We start from the raw sequence: 6242 nt of genomic DNA, 5'->3' as shown, positions 1-6242 counted from the left end.
GCCATACTGTAGCGTTGCCTCACCCTCTAAGAAATCTCATTGGTCAAAACTGCATATTAAAGGAAATTACTCAGGAAGTTACTCACTGCACTGCATCTTGCTGGCACATGACAACAGTAGCTGACAGGAGATGAATCATGGAACCTTCGTCTTTACTCCAGTTGGTAGGTGCAAATGTGAAGCAATGTAATGTAGCATTAAGTTAAACTTTTTAATGCCAAATCTGTCAATGTTGCTCATGTCACTGAAAGTCAGAAACAGATCTAGCTCTACCTTTATTGGCATCTATGGTTCTGTGAAGAATCTTTAACGTGCATGGAACCTTTCCATTCCACAAAGGTTCTTTATAGTAGAAAAGATTTAGATTATTAGAAAAAAGAAGGTTCTTCGGGAAACCAAAAATGGTTCTTGTATGGCACTGCTGCAAAAACCCCGTTTTAAACCCTTTATTTATTACATGTTTGAGTCACTTTCAGTGTGAACACTGATAAGTGCTGTAAATCTGAGTATTTCACCTTTTATGCACACACATACTCTTGTACATCAGCCTTTTCAGGCTGGTCCTGTTTTAAAATCCTTACAAAAACCTCAGCAGCTTTGAGTACATACCAGATTTCACCTAGGAAGTTAAATTATAGTCTTTCTCTGTGGCAGTGAAAGTCGATCTTCAGTAACAGTACAAATCAGATAATAACCGCTTATACTACATTCAGAAAGAAAGAGAGAGACAGAATGAGGGAGACTGTAAGCTGTAGCAAAAAGTAAAATAAGCAAACTTGTGTTTTTTTCCCTAAACTTCTAAAAAAAAAAAAAAACGTAATGAAACTGGAGACAGGCAGTTAGATCTTTGGTCTAAGCACAAGCCTTTCACAAACAGTGCCCTCCAATAATATTGGGACCCATGGTAAATATGAGTAAAGGCAGCTATGAAACTCAATCAGCTTTGTTTATCTTTTTGATTTAAAAAATAATATAAATCAATCAATCAATTATAAACGTTCATTGTAGCAAAACAAATGAAAGTGGGGGAAAACTCACATTATGAAACAAATGTTTTTCTCCAATGCATGTTGCCCACAATTTTTTGGCATCCCTATAAATTTGTATGTGTAAGATACCTCTTAGGTATATTCCCACTTATATTTCCTTTTTTTGCACACCATGTTGACTAGCAGCATGAAATTCCTATGAGGAACACAAAGGCCAGATTCCCCTAATCATCCATCACAAGGAGTAAAACCAAAGAATTTACAGTTGAGGTCAAATGTTTACATACACTTTGCAGAATCTGCAAAATGTGAATTATTTTACCAAAATAAGAGAGATCATACAAAATGCATGTTATTTTTTTATTTACTGACCTGAATAAGATATTTCACATAAAAGATGTTTACATATAGTCTGCAAAAGAAAATAACAGTTGAATTTATAAAAATGACCCCGTTCAAAAGTTTACATACATGTGATTCTTAATACTGTGTTGTTACCTGAATGATCCAAAGTTTTTTTGTTTTGTTTTTGTTTAATGATAGTTGTTCAGTCCCTTGTTTGTCCTTAACAGTTACACTGCCCATTGTTCAGGTCCCTCAAATTCAAAATATTTGAACCCTTTCCAACAGTGACTGTATGATTTTAAGATCTATCTTTTCACACTGAGGACAACTGAGGGACCCATATGCAACTATTACAGAAGGTTCAAACCCTCATTGAGAAGGAAAATTATGCATTAAGAGCCAGGGGTGAAAACTTTTGAACAGATGTGTACATTTTTCTTATACTTATTATGTGCTATGATCTTCAAATTCAAAAAGTTTTTACCCCTTAATGCAGCTCTTAATGCATTGTGTTCCTCTTGGAGCATCAGTGAGCGTTTGAACCTTCTGTAATAGTTGCATATGAGTCCCTCAGTTGTCCTCAGTGTGAAAAGATGAATCTCAAAATCTTACAGTCACTGCTGGAAAGGGTTTAAATACACAAAAATTAAGATATCAAGCACATATAAACTTTTGAACGGGGTAATTTTTATAAATTCAACTATTATTTTCTATATGTAAACATCTTTTATGTGAAATATCTTAAGCAGGTCAGTACTAAATAAAAAAAAAAAACATGTATTTTGTATGATCCTTCTTGTTTTGGTAAAATAACATTTTGCAGATTCTGCAAGGTGTATGTAAACTTTTGAACTCAACTGTAGTTTTGATGTGTAGAACAAGATTATTGAGTTTCACAAAATAGAAAACGGCTCTAAGAAAATTGCATTGAAAATCTCAATTTCCACCATAAGAGCAATAATTAAGAAGTTTAAATCTATTTCTGCCGAAGGTCCTGGAAATGCTGTTCCGATACATGGCATCAAGGGTTCTATCAAAAACCAACAGATAAAAATCTGACTCTGTTAAAAATCTTGTAATGGACCATGGTTGGATCTTCCATCAGGACAATGATGCAAAACAAACATCAAAATTAACACAAAAATGTGTCACTGAGAACAAAATGAACCTTTTAGAAAATAGGTGGGCTGAACTGAAGAGAAGAAGCACCAACATGGAGCTGGGAATCTGAAGGATCCGGAGAGATTTTGTATGAAGGAATGGACCCTGATAAGCATCTCTACATAAGCATATTGTAGTTACTAGTACAGCTATCAGTGGTGTAAATAGAAGCTACTGGAAGCATCTTGGAAGCTGATGGGATGATGTCCAGAGAATGAATCTGATAGGTTAAACACAGTACTTAAGTCTTAAGTGAAGGGCTTAAATGGACTAAGGTCATTCTAAGTTTCAGTTCTTTGGATTTTATAGCATGGCTCATTCTTCGTCACAGACTAGGAAATACAGCCAAAAAGATAATGTCACACCACTGAGTTCAGCTTGTGGACCTTTGCCATTCCAGCAGCCAAAATAGACACAAAGGCAGATGGTGCATAGCAAATTATCAAATGTGCCTTCACTCTTAAACACAACGTGGACACACCAAATACCTGTACCCACACCCACCTACACAAATACCAAGCATTGTAGACACTGGCAAACTCAACGTGGCATGAAGTGCGAGTGTGATTTTGCATGATCTATGATCTATGGGACAATCTTCATGATGATGGGATAGCGAAGTAATCTGACCTATCCAAAACACTGGAAAAATGACTGGAAATATTTGATAAAATTATCTGTCAGTTTCTCTCACAATTCTTCCCGTATCTATCTGTATTCAAAACAAACACGCACAGCACTCAAAGCTGTTGTCAGCGACATACCAAAACACCACCCATCCTGCCACCTGCTACTCAGTCATCTCACACTTTATTATGGGCAGTAAGTAACTATGGCGACTCGCCAGGTTAGCAGGTGAATGCTGAGGTCGCTGAGATGGGCGGGGTAAAGTTGCATGCCCCAGACATCACCCCACACTTACACATTAACGTTTCCACGGAAATGACCTCTGGCCGTAAAGCAAAACACAGCTCTAAAAATCTACAACTAAGATGATGCCATAGTGTGACACACCCAATTATACAAGACAAATTCTTTGAACAACAATTTTATCATGCTGTGGTGTGTTACCCACATTTATAGGCCTACTTATTAGAATAAAAAATACATTTTTTTCATTATTGTTGTTTTAATATATACTACAATCCAAAGTTTGGGGTTGGCAAGACTAATTTAGCTGAATTTTCAGCAGCCATTACTCCAGTCTTCAGAGTCATATGATCCTTCAGACTTCATTCTAATATGTGGTCTTACCCAATAGATTATTATTATCAATGTCGAAGTCTGTTATGCCGCTTGATATATATATATTTTTTTTTAAATCGTAATACATTTATTTAGGATTCTCTGATAAATAGGTTAAAAGAACCTCATTTGAAATAGAATGTTTTTGTAACAATGTAAAAGTCCTTACTAGGAGATTAGAAGCCATATTTAATCATTGGTTAAGTTTAATTTATTTGTATTTATTTCAAACATGATTTAAGTATTTGAGGAAATTGTATTTTTAATGTTTGATCACTGGGCTAATCCGTCACATGAATTTAGTTTGTCCTTCTCCTCTACATGGTGATACAATGCGAAAGTGCAGATCATAATAATTTATTAGCATTTTTTGGGAGGATAGGGTTAGAGGGTGGAGGGCAACAGTTTTTTTTTTTTTTTCAACCACATTGTACCGCATTTTCACCTTCTTGGAAGTTGTAATTTTTGCGTTTGTTTTTGTATTTTTTTGGAAATTAAACAGAAAATTGCGATTAATAAACCATGTATTTGCATGTTTAATGGACAGGTGTATCAGAAGACTCCCCTGCTAACCTCAACATTATCACATACATGGCAAAAACCAAACAAAAACACACCCAGAGACTGCACACATAGACTACATGACATACATTAGACTACTGCTCATGCACATTTAGATTTCACACTTTTACTGCTTGACTTAGTCTATTAAAATACATTTATAATTCCCCCAAAATGCATGATAAGGGGGCAAAAAGTTACTATTAAGTGACTTACAGTTTAGACACAACAGTTCTTGTTTTTGCTGTAATGGACAACAGAAGTAGTTCCAAACAAAGCCACAGTAGAACTGCTTTGCATCTCCGAGCAACACACTACGGTGTTTTGTTACTGAATCGATCAGCAGTTTGAATGAATCTGTTAAATGAATGAATCAATGACTCACTCATCTAGTAATTTTCCGGCACCTACTGGCGATTTTAGGTTTATATTTAAAGTATATTTTCCCTTTTTTCTCCCACCAAATCATTTCAAATATTCAGTATTCTATTCAGAGTTATTTTTTAACCATAAGTATTAATTATGCATTTTTGTGACTGCAGATTAAATGCCTACATTAAACAGTGTAAATGCCACTTCAGATGCAGATTCTGTGCAACCTCTGCATTGCAACCACAAATTCTGTTAATAATTATTTAATTTGATTGGTAATCACCCCATAGTGTATTTCTATTTGAATTTATTGGTTAAATTTAAGAATTTGACACAAAAGATGGTGTATACATTTAATTAGGTTGGCTTTAAAAGTAACAATACCTATAAACGATAAAGATGAGTTTAACCTTTTTGGAAGAAGATAATATCAGTTAACACACTCCGTAAAATATCATCTAATTATCGCTATCGACAAAATTCCAGAAAATATCAAAATGTTTCTGTCATTATCGCAAACCTCTAGTCCTTACTGTCACTTTTGATTAATTTAATGGTTCCTCACTGAATTGTTAATTTTCATATCACAATTGCTGAAACATTTATTATGATAAGGTATACAATAATACTGTAGTACTGAATTATATTACAAACACAGGTCAAAATTAACTCAAAAAGAGTAACAATGTGTTTGCTCTGTCTGAAAGGTATGAACTTCACATTTGTTTGTCGTGAATTGAAAGGAGAGCTCACAGGAAGCGAATGGCAAGAACTGTTTATTGGTTGAAGCACAATAAAGGACACTGTTAGCATTTTAACATCGGAGCACATGGATTTATTTTGCATACGTCAGTTACTTGCTCACTTCTACCACCAACTTCGGTGGCTTCGTGGAAGGACGTAATAATATTATTAGTCGCTTAGCCGCAGAAAAAAAATTCCAAAAGAAGTGGTGAAGTCACGCAGTCCGTGACGGACAGATTTTTAATGGCTGGTCTATGTGGTAATACAGTACTTCGGGCAGGACATTCAAACACTCACCTATCATTCATTAACCTCAAATATGGCTTTTCATCTGAAATAAGTATGTAGAAGCAACTTTACATGGCCGCTCAATCTAATGTTGACCTGAAGCTGAATAGTAGCATGCTCACTGCATTACAAATGAAGGCGCCGGTGCGGTCACTTGGTATTAAAATACTCCATTTTTGGTCATACAGATAAAAGTTTCAAATCTGTAAAGACTCTACGTTTATTTGTGTGCACTCACAATAACAACGAAACGTTGGGCTTTTGTAAAATAATGAAATATAATGAAAGTTCTTGCACTTGAGCGTTAAACTTCAAAACTCTGTGTATACTTGCCTTACAGACATGAAAAATAATCTATAGAGAGTGAAATGTCTACTTTAAATGAACCAATTCAAATAGAAAACAAATATTCTCAGATTATGTAATCCATATGAAACATGCATACAGTCAGTATCGCCAACTTAATCCCCTAAACTGAAAACAAAAAAAGTGCTAGTTTATCAATAAATTAATAAAACGTTAATATAGTCACCTTGC

Source organism: Labeo rohita, chromosome 8 (assembly GCF_022985175.1).
Source record: "Labeo rohita strain BAU-BD-2019 chromosome 8, IGBB_LRoh.1.0, whole genome shotgun sequence".
NCBI classification, from domain to species: domain Eukaryota; kingdom Metazoa; phylum Chordata; class Actinopteri; order Cypriniformes; family Cyprinidae; genus Labeo; species Labeo rohita.
This window is presented reverse-complemented; position numbering follows the sequence as displayed.